The sequence below is a fragment of the Rhinoraja longicauda genome, chromosome 8, assembly GCF_053455715.1.
Source record: "Rhinoraja longicauda isolate Sanriku21f chromosome 8, sRhiLon1.1, whole genome shotgun sequence".
NCBI classification, from domain to species: Eukaryota; Metazoa; Chordata; class Chondrichthyes; order Rajiformes; family Arhynchobatidae; genus Rhinoraja; species Rhinoraja longicauda.
The window spans coordinates 26750050-26770575 of NC_135960.1; positions in this window are offsets into that span (position 1 = coordinate 26750050).

Sequence of the window (20526 nt, forward strand, 5' to 3'; positions counted from 1 at the left end):
AGGATCAAACCCGTCAATGGTATAGAGAGATTAAAGCATAAAGAATAATGGGAGATAGTAATTAAGTTCATCTACAAGTGATCTGAATTATAAAGAATGACATGGCAATAATGAATCTCTGTACATATGAAACATTTTTACCAAATTTAATCAATCCAGCAGCATAGAAATCAGGTAAAACAATTTTGATTCCATATACAATTTATTTCAATCACCTGCAGTTGTCTTCTTTTAAGAGGATATCCTTCAAAAAGGTTTCTAAACAGATCTTGCTGGGTTATTAAAATGGTATTTTTTAATCATTTCAAGATTGCAGTTCACCAAATACCTTGGTCAACATTTCTTCTCTGATCTACACAGGCAAATGGTGTCATTTGACTACCCTTTCTTTCCTGTTTATGTGATCTTATTGTTAACCAACTAGCTCCTATATCTGCCTACAGAAAGGCAAAACTGCATCACAAGGTATGTGAAGGCATTTAACTGATTGTTGAAAGTTATAGAAATATAAACAGATCATCCTATTTTGGAGAATAAAATAACCATGTTTTATAATACACGGACTATTTTCAGTAATATGACATTCTCTTGGAATAAAGGATCTGAGATGCAGTATAGTGTTTTTTTAATATTCTTTTGGGCTTAAGTTAAGGGAATAATCATTAGTTGTCCATATCAGGTAAAGTTTCATATGGAATAAAGGCACCATACATAAACATGAACTCTTGGCAAGGTATCTAGAATTAAACAAGATTTGAAATATTTCTACGCTATGGACAGAGGTAAAAAATCATCGGTTGTTAAAATTGTATCTCAGACAGATAAAGCTGTAATAAATATAGCTAATAGGGTTCCAGATTTTATCTCAAGAGGCCTACAATGTAAAAGCCGAGAGGTGATGACATGCCTGAATAAATTTTAATAAGACCTCAGTTAGAATAGCGCTTTGTGAAGTATCGGATTACACAGCATAGAAAAATATTGAAGCTTTAAAGCAGGGATAGTGAACATTTACTCAGATGTTATTTGGTCTGATGACATAGAAAATGAAAAAGTCTTGTAAAGGTGAGTCATTTGTTAAAATAATGCAGACTATTGCGGAATATTACAAAAACCTTGGAGTCACGGATAAAGGGTCCTAAATATAATTATTTAGAACTGAAGTTATATAGAGAATTGATACAAAGTTTGTAAAGCTATGCCCTGGCTGAAGCAACAAAAAATAATTTTAAAATTCTAGAATTCTGGGTAGGTGAAAGACGAAAGGTTGTTGGAATGTGATTAAATATGATTAAAATATTTTATTGCTTGGAGGATAAAAGATGACATGTGCTGCTGGGACCAAATGGTCTGCACAGGTGAACACTTATTAGTTTAGTTTCTCTTGAAAGAGAAAACAATCAATCATGACAAGACCACAAAATAAAAATGGAGTAAAATAACATTTTATGGATTTAAGACCTTCCACAACTATTTCTATTTGTATCATTTATCCCAATTTCACATCCATGGACAAATGTATATTAATGTCTCGTATCACATAATAAATGTCAAAATTCATGTAAACAGTTCCTGATTCTGTGCAATTTACAATAATATTTCTTTAGTATTTGAAAAACTGATTTCTATGCTGAAATCTTCATATTAATTTAATAATGCTGGTTTCCAGAGAAAGAAAGGTTCTTTAAAGTTAGCAAATCACAGTTACTTTTTTTTGTTAAATGGGTATTTCGGCCAAAAGTCTTAGAAGATGGGTATCCTTAAAGATACTCTGCAACTTCTAGCAGTTGATTATAGGGTCACATAAGCAGAAACATGGAAGAATGTTGCCTGGCTTGTAATGATGGAAACTTAATAGGAAAGGGAATAAAATGGAAGGGCAGGAGATAAATATCACCTGAATCGGAACTGATGAAAATTTGGCCTGCGAATAATTAGGCCTCAATTATTAGCCTTTTTGTCAAATATGCAAAAGTCCAATTTCAAGTTTAATAATCCAAAGTTCATTTCTGTCAGAATGATTGTAAAATATTTCCAATGCTGCAATTTTATGTAAAATAAGAGGATGACATTTGCTTTTTTATTTGCACATATTTCCTTAGATGTTGTCTTCTTTTATCATTCTGTCTTCACATCTGGGTCTCCAATTTTCCTTTGTAAACCCCACCCAATCCTGTCCCAGAGTTCCTTGCCATTTCTGTTCAGCCACACAGGCACAGATTGAGTGCTGAGCTCATACTGATGCAGAGTCCTGTCACTTATTTACCTCAGCAGCTGCTATGAACAGGTGTACATTGAATTCACTGCATCGTTAATTTAGTCTGACATCAAATACAAGAGTAAAAACTAGTTTAGGTTTCTACCCAAGCTGTTGGAGAATTGACTGCTGTTTCTTTGCAAGAAAAGGATTTGCTAGCAAATCTGATTTGAATCCTTAGTTAGACCTTGTTTATTCCAAACAAGAAAATGATTGATTAACTCACTTGCAATGAATCAGAACTGAATCGTTTAGATTTTGTTGAAGGGTAAAACTATGGTAAAATTACGATTTTATGCATTTGACAATGAGAACAAATTTGCTGAAAAATGAGTCTGTTGAAACCACAATGACAATTAAATTGCAAAAAACCCCACAATTTTATTAATTGACATGATTTGATTAATTACTGCACCTGTCATTTAAATTTTAATATTTTTTATTGATTAAATTTAATTATAAATTTGTTGAATCATATGAAAATTACAAATGGAATTACAATCTCTTATTGTACAATAACTATAATAATTTTTTTTAAATCTTAGGCCAACAAAAGCTCTACTACTCTTAATTCTTATTACCATCAACATCTTGCATTGCTAATTACACACAAATAATCAGAGGTAAAATTCAGAGGTAGCAAAATGCACAATTATAAAGCACTAATGTTTAAATGATCATCCCGATATTTTTAAGTAAACTGTCTTCTTTTTTAGGAACAACACACTCTGATTTTCCATTGTAAGGTTTTCCTCAATTGCAACTACCTTTCTGTCCTTACCATATATAGAGTCATAGAATCATACAGCACAGAAACAGGCTCTTCGGCGCAACATGCCCATGCCACTCAAGATGCCCCACCTGCTCACATTTTGCCTATATTTCTCTAAACCTTTCCTATCCATGTACCTGTCCAAAATGTCTTTCAAAAGTTGTTATAGTACCTGCCTCAACTACCTCCCCTGACAGCTCATTCCATATAACCACCTCCCTCTGTGTGAAAATGTTGCTCCTCAGGTTCCTATTGAATCTTCCCCCTCTGACATATATACACTGGTTCTTGATTCCTCTACTTTGGGTAAAAGACCCAGAGTATCTATTCCTCTCATGATCTTATACACCACACATAAGATCATGCCTCATCCTCCTGTGGTTCCAAGGAATAAAGTTATAACCTCTCCCGATAGTTCAGGCCCACAAGTCCTGGCATTATCCTGTAAATCATCTCTGCACACTTTCCAGCTTAACAACATCCTTGAGGTGACTATCCTTCAGTTACTTTGGTTACCTCTTCAGATCCATGAGACACGTTCTACCACATACCAACCCATGCTGACTATCCTTAATCAGCTGAAGATGGACATGAAATGCTGGAGTAACACAGCGGGACAGACAGCATCTCTGGAGAGAAGGAATAGGTGACGTTTCGGGTTGAGACCCTTCTTCAGACTGGGTCTCATTTTTGTGTTTATGTTTGGTTTAAACAAGCATCTGCAGATCCTTCCTACACATCCTAATCAGCCTCTGTCTTTCCAAATGCATATATATTTATTCCTCAGAACACTCACTAGTATTTTGTCTACACGTTAGGCTCACTGGTCTATAGTTCCCAGGCCTTCGCTTGCAGCCCTTCTTAAATAGAGGCCAACATTAACCATCCTCCAGTCTTCTGGCACCTTACCCGTGACTAGTGTAAGAAAATAACTGCAGATGCTGGTACAAATCGAAGGTATTTATTCACAAAATGCTGGAGTAACTCAGCAGGTCAGGCAGCATCTCAGGAGAGAAGGAATGGATGACGTTTCGGGTCAAGACCCTTCTTCAGACTGATGACTAGTGATGATTCATATATCCGTAACTAGTGATGATTCATATATCTCAGCCAAGGCACCTGCAATTTCTTCTCTAGCTTCCCTCAGTGTCCTCAGATCTATCTGATCAGACCCGGGAGACCTGTTTACCTTCATGTGCCATAGGACAGTCAGCACCTCCTCAACCACAATAGGGACTGCCTTTAAGATATTTTCATTAACTGCCCCAAGTACCCCAGTCTTTATATCTAAGTTCATAGTGAAAAGAGATAAATACTCATTGAGAACCTTGCCCATCTCCTGCGGCTCCACCCAGAGATGGCTGCTTTGGTTTTTGAGGGGCCCTATTCTCCCTCTAGTTACTCTATAATGTACTTATAAAATCTCTTTGGATTTTCCTTAATATTATCTGCCAGAGCTCTCTGCTGCCCCCTTTGTGACCTCCTGATTTCCTTCTTAACTACGCTCCTCAGTTCCCTAATCTCCTCCAGGGATATACTTGATCCCAGCTGCCTATAGCTGTCCCATGCTTCCTTCTTTTTCCTGACCAGAGCCTCAATTTATCTCCTCATCCAAGATTCTTTACTCCTATCCGCCTTGCCCTTCGCATGCATGCCCTCATCTCGTCATCACACTTTTAACAGCATCCCACTTTTAGAGGCATTCCTTTGCACATAAAAAACAATCTACTCCAATCAACCTGAGCAAGTTCCTGTCTAACACTATCAAAATTGGTCTTGACCCAATTCAGAATTTTAGCTCGTGCGCCTGCCTTGTCTTTATCCATAACTATTTTAAAGTCAATAGAACATTGGTCACTGGTCTCAAAAGGTTTGCCAACTTCAGTCACTTGTCCTTCCCAATTTCCTCAGGGTTAATCAAGCTTGCCCTCTACATATTGCCTGAGGAAACTTTCCTAAATACATTTGACAAATTGAAATTGATATATCCAATGTCACAAGCACTTACTACTCAGTTGGGCACTAATGCTCATTTGTGTCAGTAGATGGCATGACTAAATCGACAGTCATCTCTATATTTTGATATTTGATGGCACTTTCTATTAGCTTTCCTTGAGGTCTTCCAGTGAATGTCCCAATAAATGTTGGAAGGCGAAGAAAGTACATACTGTTGGCCTTGGGAATATCATTCCTGAGTTGAACATTTGCATCAATGATATGTGAGATAGGAATGAGGGTAGTGAAATTTAAAAAAATTGAGACCCTGAAAATCTGAAAGAGCAGAAAATGCTGGAAATGCTCAGCAGGTCTGGCAGCATCTGTTGAAAATGAAACAGAATGTTTCAGGCGAAAGTTAGAAAAGGTTGAGAAAAGGTCTTTGACCTGAAACATTAGCCCTATTTTTCTTTTCACGGTGCTGCCTGACTTGGTAAGAGTTTTTAATATTTTCTGTATTTGCTTGGTATATCATACCTACTGGCCACTGTTTTGGGTTAACCAAGCAAAGAGCCTGATAGGGTCAAACAGAAGCCTTGCAAATAATGCAAGTTATATTATATCAGTTGGATCCCACAAAGACTTTGTCTAAGTGAGCTAAGAAGTAGAACTAATCAACTTAAATATTATAAGCACCGAGAATTCTCTTGGTAATTTGCACAATTTCCTGACCTTTTTCTTCTCTCCAAAGTAACGTGTTGTTTAATCCCATGGAAAGGAATGTAACAGTTAATAAAGTTGATCGTAAAAAGGGAAATGAAAATGCACAGGGGGAAACATACATTGCAGAGAGCTTAGATGGAGCAAAATGGAATGTGAATAGTTATTTATGAATGGAAAGTCAAATGTGGGACATATAAAGGGGAAAGAAATACAAGGATGATGAATTAATATCATAATTTCTAGGACATTTGTATGAAGACAAAGATATGAATGCGTTTGAGGTAAGAAAGGGAGAGGCCACAGGTTCTGATTGGAGTTTGGATGTCATAGAAGTGGCAATATTTCAGAATGTTTTTAAAATACGGACAGATTTTTTGCCAATTGCCTAGACTCTTTGTTCACTAACATCTCTGCTATTTCTCTTTGTCAAAACAAAACCAATTTATCTTTATTTCAAAGACAACCCAGAAGGTAAAGGTGGTGGCGACCATCTCCTCTCCAAGTAAAGTCTACAACTATGTACCGATCAGACCTGAGTCTTGTTGGCTTCTGAGAGCAGATTGGGTCAATCAATACTTACTTGTAAAATCATTAACAGAATTTAATAGAACTCGTCTATTAAATATTTCTCATTATCTTCTCTGCTTTTTACTGGGTAACACTAGCTCCTTCTATTAACTATTTAATTGACCATCATCATTCATGACTGGATGTGTAGGAATGCAGTTATTTGATTTCATCTGATGTTGATTTGCAGATAAAGGACGTACCAGTATGAGAGATGTCATAAAGAACTGATTTTTATAATAAATAGGTTTGTTTCCAAAACACAAGTAAATTCATGTTGGGAAGAACTGCCTTTGTTTACCACGGACCCAGATGTCATAAATGTATTTTAAAATGTTTAATGGTAATAATGTACACAATAGCTAAGATAGTTTAATTTCATTTGTCTTTGGTTATCTGTTTGCTGTTTCCTCTTTATTTTACATTATTTGAAGAAAGCTGTTTTCTTGTTTTGGATTTTGATACCAGATATGTACCCATATATTTACAATGTTTGGATTTATATTTTATAATTTTAAGATAGTAACTATTTACCACTGCAGCATTATCTAGGGTAAAAGTCAAATTGTTAACACATTTGAGGTGAATCTTGACAAACGGAAAAGCAATTTGCCAAGAAGTGTTGTGACAATGCAATTGGAGCAATACTTCCACGAAGGGGGAATAAATAGGAATGAAATACAGGGATTCTCTGGTTAGAACCAGCAAGCACTTCTTTATGTTTTGCTGCAGGCAGAGAAGTTAATTTATTTTTTGCATTTAAGCATATTAAAAAAAATCTATCTTAACTATCTGAACTTCTGTACTTCGAGATAGTAGGATAGATATTCATCTACACAATTGGATCGTAATCTTGGCTGTACTTTATACCAACCCACCTGATGTTCACTCCTTTGGAATGAACAAACAGAAAATCTGCTCCACTAAATTATTTCCCAGGGGGTGAAGATAAAAGTCTTGCCCAATGTCCTGGCAATTCACTTATACGATTCACTTCCATCAGAGATAGGAATAACACGTTCAATACCTGGCTTGTTCAATACCCTGAAGAAATTATTTAATTTAAAATTATTTAGTTAAGGTGGCAGAAAAAGATCTGTCTAGACTAAAACTAATCTAAGTCCTACTTGTTATTATTGATATGATATTGACTGGAACACTTTTATTTTTTATTATTTAAAATATTCTCTGTTTGTTATTAGTTTAAAAAAGTCCATATTAAGTAAAATTCAATCACATAATTAACTTCATAAAACAAGAAATCTATAAATATTCTCATATACTCATAGGAGTTTCGCCATCAACATAGGCAGTTATTCCTCTGCTCCAGCTAGCCTCTCCTGCGGAGTTCCATCCTAGGCCCCATTCTCTTCTCTCTATACATGCTCCCCCTTGGCCAAATCATTCAAAGGCACGGCATTTCTTTCCACTGCTATGCTGATGACACTCAGCTTTACCTCCCCCTGAAACCCAACAACCAGTCAAATTTAAACAGCCTCTTACACTGCCTTGAGGACATAAAATGTTGGATGGCACAGAACTTCCTCCAATTAAACGAGAGCAAGTCTGAGGTCATCCTATTCGGCCCCCCCGACTCCATCAAATCGATAACAGGCAGTCTTGGAAGCCTATCCTGCCTAGTCAAACCGCATGTCAAAAACCTCGGCGTGATATTTGAATCTGCATTAAAATTTGACAAGCAAGTCAACGCTGTGGTAAAAGCCAGCTTCTTCCAACTTCGTACCATAGCTAAAATCAAACCTTTCCTCCAATTCGACGACACTGAAAAAATCATTCACGCTTTCATTTCCTCCCGCCTAGACTACTGCAACTCCCTATACACTGGGATCAGCCAATCTTCCCTGTCCTGCCTGCAACTGGTCCAAAACGCCGCAGCGAGACTCCTGACGGGTACCCGTAAAAGGGACCACATCACGCCAATTATGGCCTCTCTCCACTGGCTCCCTGTACGGTACAGAATCAACTTCAAGCTCCTCCTATTCACATATAAAGCCCTAAATGGACATTCCCCCCCCTACATCAAAAATCTTCTAACCCACCTCTCTAACTCCAGGTCCCTCAGGTCGGCCGACTTGGGGCTACTCACTATCCCGCGGTCTAGGCTTAAGCTCAGGGGTGACCGCGCTTTTGCGGTTGCAGCTCCTAGACTGTGGAACAGCATCCCTCTCCCCATCAGAACTGCCCCCTCCATCGACTCCTTTAAGTTCAGGCTCAAAACCTATTTCTACTCCCTAGCGTTTGAGGCTCATTGAGGAGGCGCTGTGAACTGTTTTGTATGTGCTGTTATGTTTGCGTGCTACTGTATGTTTCATTTTTTCCTTAGTACCTAATCAGATGTACAGCACTTTGGTCAACGTGGGTTGTTTTTAAATGTGCTATACAAATAAAATTGACTTGACTTGACTTGACATTTTTATATTGCAATGTGTCCTGATAACTGCAGTCATTGCAAAATGTTCCAAAATTCTTCCCACAGCACCTCCCAAACACATCCTGTCCACTGCCTTGAAGGACAAGGGCATCTGGCACATGAGATCATTGCCACCATTGTGTGCTCCTCCAAATGTACACTCTCCTAGGCTGATAATATATTGCTATTCTATTACCATTGTGGTTCAAATCCCAGAGCATCCTACTATAACATCCTGGGAATACCTTTACCCCGCAGATTGGAATATTTTGAGAAGACAGCTCCCTTCTACGGGATAATTTACAAAAGTTAATAAATAATTAGTATATATAATTAATAATATTCTGCAAACTCATACCTCAAGCACTTTGGATCCATTATGGTACTTATGGAAAGTGTTTGGATTTTGCTTCCAGTTGATTGCAAATGGTGAGAGTAAGGATCACAATTACCACCGAGCTTTCTTCTATTATTGCACCAATAACGGCTCATGTTATCTTTGGTACCTCTCACTGAGGTAACTTGAGAAAACATCCCATAATGCAACATCTTTCCATATTTGCATGATAAAAATCTAATCTAATTTATTTCACAATCTGGTGTGTTAGCCACCATAATTTCTAACCCATTTGCTGATAAATCTGAAGGATGGATTTTAACTGTTTAATTGTTTCCCCTTTATTAGTGTTGGAATATTTTGTTACTCTGACTTTAATGCGAGTATTTTTCTCAATACACAGCAGAACCACTGCTGTCAGAGTCAATTTGAACAAAAAATGTCAGCATATTCTAATGTAATACAAGGCTCTGTGGGGGAGGACCACAGTCTAGGGTACTTCTGCTGCTGGACATGGAGGGCAGGGTGTGATGGAGACGCCCCTCCAAATAAGGGATTCTGTGTACATTTCTGTGTAAATTTGGAAATGAATATCTGCATTGAATGTGTAACCTCCGGAAATGTCGGATGGGGTTTTTGAAAAGAAGATAGTTTGTAAATATTTATTACTTGAATAAAGTATTTTTCAATATATTAAACAAATACGATGTAAAAGCTCGGCTCTTTACCTCTGAATCCTCCAAGATCATCTTCCGGTCCAGGGTCGGCCATGTGGAGCAGGATGAGACGTGCTCGCGCTTCTTCTTCCATAAGGTTCACAGGGGGAGCTCTGTGATCAACAGCCTTAGGGAGGAGGACGGCTCGGTAACATCCTTGCAGACAGACATGCTGAGGATCTGCAGATCCTTTTATAAGGATTTGTACGACATAAAGACCACAGACAGCACTGCCTCCCAGAACTTCCTGTCCTCCATCACGGAAGTCTTGGACGACAGCAAGCAGGAGAGTCTGGACCAACCACTGACCCTGAAGGAGCTGACTGGCTCCATCCGTTCCTTTGACTCGAGTAAAACTCCCGGAAGCGACGGCTTACCGGCAGAGTTGTATTGGGCTCTGTGGGACTGGGTGGGCCCGGACCTGCTGGAAGTGTACAACGACATACTTCTAGCCGGCAGCATGTCAAACTTTATGAGAAAGGGCAGCATGACCTTAATCTACAAACAGAAGGGGGAGATGAATGATATAAGGAATTGGAGACCCATCACATTGTTGAATGTAGGCTACAAGATCCTGTCGCCAACCGGGTCAAGTCTGCTCTGGGACAGGTGATCCACCCGGACCAAACCTGTGCTGTACCTGGCAGGAAAATCTCAGACAGCCTGGTGCTGCTGAGAGATACCATTGCCTACGTGCAGGACAGACGGGTGGATGCCTGCCTGGTCAGCTTGAACCAGGAGAAGGTCTTCAACAGGATATCGCACACGTACATAAGGGATGTGCTCTCCAAAATGGGCTTTGGGGAGGAAATCAGGAAGTGGATCCAACTGCTCTACACCGATATTTGTAGTGCAGTCCAAATCAATGGGTGGGAATCAGACAGCTTCCCCGTCAGGTCTGGAGTCAGGCAGGGTTGCCCTCTCTCCCCTGTCTTGTTCGTCTGTTGTATCGAGCCCTTTGCCGAGTCCATCAGGAAGGATGCGAGCATAAGAGGAGTGACATTGCCAGGCAGTGGGGGCACTCAGGTCAAAACCTCCCTGTACATGGACGATGTCACCGTCTTCTGCTCGGATCCAGGGTCGGTCCTCAGACTAATTAGCGTCTGCGACCAGTTTGAGTCGGCCACGGGGGCCAGGGTGAACCGCAGGAAGAGCGAGGCCATGCTCTTTAGCAACTGGCCCGACCGATCTTCCATCCCCTTCACCATCAAGCCTGATGTCTTGAAGGTGCTGGGGATCTGGTTCGGGAGGGCTGAGGCGTGTGACAAGAATTGGCTGGAGCGGATAGCCAAGGTGGGGAAGAAGCTGGAGTTGTGGAAGCAGCGCTCCCTCTCCTTCACAGGGAAAAATCTGATCATCAGGTGCGAGGTGCTCTCGGGGCTGCTGTACTTGGCGCAAGTGTGGCCCGTCCCTCCCTTCTACACCACGGGGATCACCCGGGCCGTCTTCCGCTTCATCTGGGGGTCGACGATGGACCGGGTGCGATGGGCCACAATGCACAAGTCGGCAGAAAACGGGGGTAAAAGTATGCCCAACGTCGCCCTCATCCTGATGGCCACCTTCGTGTGTGGCTGCATCAGGCGGAGCGTAGAGCCAAGGCACGTGGGCACCAAGTGCCACTACCTGCTGAGGTTCTACCTGTCCCCGGTGTTGCGAAGGATGGGCCTGGCGCAGATGCCACGCAATGTGCCAGTCAGCTGGACATTGCCGCAACATCTGTCGCTCGTGGAAAGGTTCTTCCGGACCAACACCTTTGACCACAAGTCCATCGGGCAGTGGTCAGCACGGAACGTCCTGCAGGCACTGCAGGGGAATGACTCCATGGATCCTGTGGCGTGGTTCCCAGAGCAGACTGCCCAGCATGTCTGCCAAAATGCCTCATCGCCAGAACTCACCAACAAGCACCAAGACCTGGCTTGGCTGGCGGTGAGGGGAGCCCTCCCAGTCAGATCCTTCCTGCACTGCCGGAACCTCACTACCAGTGCACGCTGCCCTCCGGACGGCTGCTATGGAGAGGAGACGGTGGCCCACCTCTTCACAGAGTGTGGATTTGCCAAGAGAGTCTGGAGAGGTTTGCAGGGGTCCCTGTCACGATTTATTCCAATCAGCTCTGTCACAGAGGACTCTGTGATCTACGGACTGTTCCCAGGGACGCATTCAGAGACTGACATCGAGTGCTGCTGGAAGGTCATCAACTCGGTGAAAGACGCTCTTTGGTCTGCCCATGCTTTGTTGACCTCCCAGCGGAACGAGCTGTCCTTCGGGGAATGTTGCCGACTGGCCCGCTGCAGACTACAGGAGTACGCACTGAAGCTTGGTGCAGCCAACGCCAAGGCTCTGTGGGGGAGGACCACAGTCTAGGATCCTTCCGCTGCTGGACATAGGGGCCAGAGTATGGTGGAGACGCCCCTCCAAATAAGGGAAGGGATTCTGTGTAAATCTGGCAATGAATATCTGTATTGAATGTATAACCTCCGGGAATGTTGGATGGAGTTTTTGAAAAGAAAATGTTTTGTAAATATTTATTACTGGAATAAAGTATTTTTGAAATAAAGATGTTACTAAAAGATATGATAACGCTATCAGAATTATTGCTTTGAATGTACATGAAAAATTGTTAACTGATTAGCTACTTATGTAACAGTCCAATTTAATGGATCCATTTCATTCAAAATTACCCATGATCATTTACAATTTTACATGTTCACATTAAAATGTCTCAGAGATTTTCATGTGATATTTCTGAGGTAAATAATGATATACAGCAATGTGGCAGCTCAGCAATCATTACTACAAATTTAGTTAACTACAGTTTTGATGTATCATTAACTCGATATTTAAATAATCATGCTATGACCAAAGCTTAGACATTTATTCACTTGTTCATAATGAATGATAATGTATTAGTGAGTCAGTATTAAGAATACTACAAATTAAGTACCATTTATAGCAGTGATTTGTGGCAAAGGCAAATTGTAAAACCTTCCCAGTTCCCACCCTAAGCAGCAAGAATCTTGAATGATGAAGTATCTGTTTCCACATTTTTAGAATGAAGCTCTCTAATCTCGTAATGACAAATGTAAGATTAACTTTGTTAAGCATCTACTCATTCATGCAAACTAAATTAAATTAATGGAACAAATTTATTCCATAATTAAGATAAAAATTCATGTCAGCTGTAACCTTGCTGTACACTAATTATGTAGAAATGATTTATCATCTGTTCCAATCTGAATATTAGAACTCACCTCATTGATAACTGCATCTCACTTTAAAAAGATGGAATCTGATTAGCAGTGACAGAATGTGCAGCCAGTCTCCTGATTGCCTGCAAAGGTAATGGAAACTGTAAGGCTTCATTAAAGTTCCATGTATCAGTCAGGCAGTTTGACAAGTAGGTGCAATAATTTTTTTCCAATCCATCAGATTTTACATACAGGGTATGATTAATCTTTAAAAAATGTAATGGAAAATATTGATGTTGCATGACATAATAGTGAACTTCCATTGTGTGTGCTTATGCCAATGATGCATTGTATGGTACCTTACAACCATTAAGACATTAACCTTTTACCAACAAAAAAAATAATGTTAGATGATATCTGTTCATTAAGATCACAAAATTATGAAGTTGTGCTTGTTCTCTCACTACCTGCATAAAGATGATTGGCTAATTGATAATTATTCTTATTCAAATGATAAAAATGTCATAGAATTTAAATATTTAAAATCTAATGCAGTGACATTTTTTTCTACAGAATTGTGATATGATCTTGAAATGGAAAGCTAGTTGCAATGCAATATTGGATCACTTTGTGGTAATTGGTCTTTCTGTCTGTTAATATAGTTGATTTTGTGTGTTATAAAGGATAAATGAACCTTCAGTGAGCAACTATGTACGTCACCATTTTTATTCAATCAGGTGATAAGGAAGTTGCTGCCAAAGCAGTATAACATATTTCAACGATTCCTTAATTCAAATAAGGTTATTTTGTCAGGAGGAACTGTAGTTCAATGTGTGGGGGAGGGTCTAATTCTGCACCATTAAAGATAAAATGGAGGTTAATGTTTGCAATTATCCACACATTGAGTTCTGTGGTGCTGCACAGAGGTGCCAAGTGGAGGAGAGGTTCTTCTCTAGAGAAAAGAATAATAATCAGAGCCAGTCATTCCAGGTCACTTTCAAACACTTGTCAATGATTGGCTAAAAGAAAGAAACCAGAGAGCAGATCTTCAGTCTATGCTGTTTATCCAGAAGGATGAGTGACATTGAATATATAAGGAAAAAAAGAACAAAATATCATTTCTCAATGTATTTATTTTATATTTGTTTCATAACTTCAATATGTTTACTGATTTATTCAGTTACGGTATTTTTGAACATGACTGTTTATTAAAGTCATCTCCAAGATGTTTAAGTGAATGATTTTCTTGAAACACAGCATTGAAAATAATCTAATTGTTTTGTCACAACATTAAAACATGATCTGAGGAGTTAATAAATGTGATCAATGGTCTATTTTATTCAAAGTCAAAGACTAATAGCTTTACTTCACATTAGAGGTCACAATGGAAAACAAAGAGGCATGAATATTCTGTTTATCTTTAAAAAAAAAAAAAAAAATTAAATTATAAACACCAAATTACATTTGTTGTCTTAAATTGTTCTCATGATGATCACTGGCAAGGCAAGCATTTAGTACCTTTTTGTTCTTGCCTGGAGAAGATGGGCACGGAAACCCACTTTCCTTCTGCTCAAGGCACTATAGATGAGGAAATAGAGCTTCTAAAACCAAATAAATGAATGGTTAATTTGGTCCTGGAAGAAACTATGAAACCACGTGTTAGCTTGCGTAAATAAATGAAATACAACACTTTATCAAAATAGCTTTTTTTGATCATTCTTAGATTAAAATTAATTCATATATAATGCATGCCTGTATTGTGTAGAATATATACATTGTAGTAATCCCGATTTTCTCATTTAGCTTTTAAAATTTGAATAGAATACAAAGCAAGACTTTATATACATTCAGGTCAGAAACGGACAGACAGTATGATATATTATTTGTATTTCATTAAGAACATACATTTGATCTATTAAGTGGACTCTCTGTGGAGAATACACGTGTGGAAATGCATCATTTGACTTTGTCAGTGACTGTGTGAAGCAGGCCAAAAGTTAATTACAGATATCCATAGGTCAGTTAGCGATTATTTCAGATCACAGCCACTAATGGGACAACAACATTGCCTCTGCTGGAGCCTTTGACAGAAGATTTATACCAAGGGTAATGACATTGGTACAAATAGTGCTGATAAAAAGACCCTTATATTGGCCTAAACAGAATGATGAATGAGATACATGTTCACTCACACATTCTGCTATTAGCTGTTGTGCTCTATGTGTCACTGAGTTGGAGGGTGCACTGAGGTACATGGGTCTTAAATTTGTATATACAAAACTATTTTCTTTTAGGGATATGAACAACCAGAATAAACAACTGTTAATAGATTAGTAAAGAATCAGAAAATACATTAGAACAAACAGTTTTCAAATATTCTATGTTTGATTTTACACTGAATTTAATTGAGAAAGCAGAAACATAGTTGAGATCGCGAATAATTCTGTTACGATTTTTAAGTAAAACTAGACTGAGGTGGACACATTGGATCGAAATCCCTCCTGCGGGCCTCTCCTGGGGCAACCCTCCACCAACTGATGATCCTGCAGGCCCAGCAACCCTCTCCAACTGACGAAGCCCATTGCCAGGCGGGGAGTGTCCCCCGGGGCCGTGAGTGGGTGAGGGGGGACAGGGAAGGGGAGAGGGTGCCATTCGTCTTGGCCCTGTGCTGCAGCCAGAGCGAGCCGTGGGCCCAAAGCCTCTCCTGCATTGGTCTAGCACTATCCCCTCCCCCACTCCCACCCCCCACACCCACTCAATTCACCTTCAACCCCTTTTATCCCCCACTCCTCCTCCCTCACCCACTCACCCACTCCATCCCAATTCATCCCCCCCTCAACCCCCCTTAAAACCACAAACCTCTTCAGCATTGGTCTTGCACCCTCCCCCACTCCCCCTCCCCTCCACTCCACTCCCTCCTCCCCACACCCTCCTCCACTTACCCACCCCATCCCCTCTCAATGTCAAGGGGCCCGAACTGCACAGGCGCGGACTCGTTGTGTTCTGTGCACGCGCGGATCCGGCAGCCATCTTTCGTAAGTATTAGATGAACGGGGCCCAACCGTTGGTGACACGTATGAGATGAATGAGACCCAACTGCACAGGCGCGGAGCCATTGGGTTCCCATTGTGATGTTAAACGCGCGCTGGGACTGGCGCCGATCCTCCCAGCGAGGTGGGGGGAGCGCATGTATTAAAGTCAGCAGCAGCTCTTTGGCTATTCCTGTCACTCTGGCGGGTGCTGCCACCAGCAGTCATCGTGGGACCCCCCCTCCCTCATTGGCCGTCACTTGGGCGGGTCCCATTGTGACGTCACACACTGAACATGGCAGGCAATCGGTTTAATAAGCTAATTTTAAAATTTTAAAATCTCTCTAACTTTAAAAATATGACCAATTTGAATTTTAACTTGGATGAAAGTGTCCCCAGGACAATGGTGAGTAAGGTGGTCCTAAAATTGTCATACTATCGTGTGTGTGTGTGTGTGTGTGTGTGTGAAAACCACACACATAAACAAAGGGGACATAAAAAGCGCACAAGAAACTCACAAGTATCGCACAATTTACGGGACAAACAAGATGGGGGTTTTAGAGAGAGAGAGAGAGAGACACAGACAGACAGACAGACAGACAGACAGACAGACAGACAGACAGGCAGACAGGCAGACAGGCAGGCAGGCAGACAGACAGACAGACAGACAGACAGACAGACAGACAGACAGACAGACAGACAGACAGACAGACAGACAGACAGACAGACAGACAGACACAGACAGACAGAACAGACAGGACAGACAGGACAGACAGACAGACAGGCAGACAGACAGACAGACAGACAGACAGACAGACAGACAGACAGACAGACAGACAGACAGACAGACAGACAGACAGACAGACAGACAGACAGACAGACAGACAGACAGACAGATGATTCATCACATTATATAGAAGGCTTATCATAATTCATTACATACTGTTTCATTTTATGACAGGCTAAGATTTAAAGTGGAAATGTTTGACTATTGGTCTTACAAAAATTACGTTTGAATCTCTACAAGTTATTGAACAAATGTGCTAATCTTATAGCTTAAGTAAATAATAATTTCTATCATATACGACATACAAGGTAGACTATGCTACTTTTGATTATATTTCTATTGGAATTCTAACTGTATCAAAATTTCTCCAAAATAGTACAAAATCAGACAAGCCATTGTCTCACGAATTGGAATTCCAATAGCAATATAATAATACAAAATAGTAGAAAATGCTGAAACTCTCAAAATAGTTAAAATAAAATGGATTTTTAAATTATTAGGTCTTAATTCATGGACTGAATTGTTAGTTAAAACATATGCCATATATGTGAAAAAAAGTGCAATGTACAAAAGCTCTGCATTGATTAGATGTCAAGAAAATCCTACGATAAAATATAATGGATACATGGTTAGCAATGGTGTGATTGATCATGTTGGGCTGGACAACATACTAATATTTTCACAATAAAAATGTTAAATCAAGCTATGTGCAATATGATGAGATGGATTTTGCTGTGAATTGCCAGCAGAGCAATTGCCAGCAGAACTGATTTCTTTGTACAATTGACAAGTTTAGGATTTATGAGCATGCTTGTGAAAATTTGGAAATCCTAGACTTCCTGAAATTTCTGTCCAGTGACTTGATCATTTTACTCCAATATTGGAGTCCTTATTAAGCTAAGCAAGGGAGCAAGATGTGGAATTCCCCAATACAGAAGTTGGACAACCTCCACTGTTGACCCAGCAATGGTGTTCTCTTCCATTCATATGGGAAGGCAAGTATAGCATTTTTAGATTTAGTTTGTTTTTTAAAATGTTTTTATTTGTTTAATGTAATCTTGATTATTTTGATTAACTATTGTCTTTATTCTTTATATAATTTGATTAATTTTTTAATGTTTCTGAATATCAGAGACAGTCACATAGTTTTATCATTTCAAAGTGCTGTCTAAGCTGTTCATGCCTAGACACCTGTCAGAGACTTTTCGTTATTTCTGGGAGTGGTTTGTTCTCCCACACCCAACAGCATGAGGAGATTTACTCGTGCAAGTCCCCTACATGCTCACAGATCTTCAACACTGAGAGTGGAATGGTATTATTTAATTGGTTCTCAATGGGAGCTTGGTCTGGAAATCAGCAGTGAGAGCGAATGGCTTGTCACCAGCAGCAAATCAGGACTGTGAGACTGCAGTGAAAATGTATCAAGGAGTTATTATTTTTAAGCAAGTAAGCAAATTGTTTGTAAATTCAACCTATATTTAAATATGACTTATTTCCGGGAATGTCGCAGATTGTTGCAGACTTCCAGGTTTTAGTTTAAAAGCAACACGCATTTGAATGCAATCGTAACAAGATGTGAGATCCACTGTTGTATAATTTATTCAGACAATCTCATCTTGATTTCATCACATTAGTTTATTTTAGTTTAGAGATGGAAACAGGCCCTTCGGCCCACCGAGTCCGCACTGACCAGAGATCCCCGCACACTAGCACTGTCCTACACACCAGGGACAACTGACAATTTTACCGAACCTAATTAACCTACAAACCTGTACGTCTTTGGAGAACACCCATGTGCTCCTGGGCAGAATATACAAAATCCCTACTGACAGCATCCGTAGTCAGGATCAAACCCAGGTCAGTGGCACTGTAAGGCAGCAACTCTACTACTGCGACACCATGTCGCCCTTATGTGAAACCAGATTAAATACTAGCAAAAGGGACAAGAGGACTTTGTTATGTCAAGATGGCAGAATGGTGTTGCTGCGATGCAGTTCCAGTGACCCAGCTTAGATTTGGACCTTATGTGCTGTTTATCTGGAGCTAACACATTCTCCATGTGACCACCCTTTGCTTTTCTCCCATATCCCAAAGAGGTGCTGATAGGCTCTTATAAGTGATAAAAGTATCATAGAAACATGGAAAAATAGGTGCAGGAGTAGGCCATTCGGCCCTTCGAACCAGCACCACCATTCAACATGATCATGGCTGATCATCTAAAATCAGTACCCGATTCCTGCTTTTTCCCCATATCCCCTGATTCCTTTAGCCCCAAGAGCTAAATCAAAGGGAAGATGATGGGCATATGAAAGAATAAAGTAGCTATCTACAGGGAAATAAGATGGGTATAAGCTGATAAGAATGTTCTGCTCGCATGGACCCTGTGGATCGAATGACCTCCTCTGTGCCCTAGTATTTAATATATATTTCTTTTTCTCTACTGTTGAAGATATTCCTCTTTAAGGTCATAAAGTGCAATTTTATTCAGTAAATAATTCATTATATTACTTGGAATTTAATCACTGCTCTAGATCGAGGACCAAAACTTGGCCTCGTTCATCTACTTTAATTGATTTACTGAAGTTAATTAACCAGCAATAGATGTTCTAACTGCTGTTTTCTGTTCGCATTTTATCAACCTACTGAAGTTAAAAACCAGGGCTGCTTTCAAGATGAACACCAAATGAGAAGGTAGCAGCAGAGTTAAGCTATTTCACAACAAACCAATTAACAAAATTTTCTGTTACCTGATCAAATGCAGCCAAGAATAGTAGGGGGCAATCAAGCAGTTTCAGACAGAGAGTGGCTTTGTTTGTTTGTTCTTTTTCTATGGAAAAATAAGACTGATATGTTTGCAAGTAAAATTGCTATGTGGATAAAAATACTCCATTTCATTCCGAAGTCCATACCACCCGAGTTGGATGGATTCAGCTGATTATTTTTATTCCATGCAACATTAAGAAATTAATGGAATTACTCAAATGGTGAAAAGTAAAGATAATGCCTCAGACACCAGAGTAGACGGCGCAATGTGTCCGCACTGATGAATTTAAAAAGAGCATCCAAAATTTAGGAATAAATGTCTGAATTAATTTCTAGAATATTGTTCTCAGCATGGTAGCACATCTGTTCCATAGACAAAGTGCAATGTCCACAAGGGTTTTGACATAGTTGAAATGAGTGGATGTGTCCACTTGGAAAAATTTGGAACTGGGAATTAGCTTTAATTAAAAAGGAATTGTCTACTTAAGACAATAAAGTGGCATAAACTTTTCCCTTGGACGTTTATGAGTCTTTGAAACTTTCTTCCTCAGACGACAAAGGAAACATCTTTGAATATTATCAAGGCATAGACTATGATGTATTAGGAGTGAGGAGCGGTTATCAGGAATGGTCAGGAGGTTACACTCAGATGAGTTGTAATTTTATTGAATGACAGAACAGGCTTGAGTATTAAGTGGCCTTTCCCTGCTCCTAATTATGTTCATCACATATTGTCTGTACTTTTCCCTGTATTTTATCAAAGGCTTTAAAACATTTATTTTAATGTCCTAAAAAAGCAATACTGTGATGCCACATGCATTAATTTAACAAAGTAGGTGAGGGTAACTCTCAATGCTACTTCAATACTAGGTGTGACGAACAAAAATAATGAAGCTGAGCAGCCAATAACTGCTCACTAGATGGCAATATTTGCATTGAAATGCACTACTTATAGCTAAAGCCAGATGCGGGAGATCAGACTCCAAAATATTCTGCTTAACTACAAATCATGCTGTGAATATTT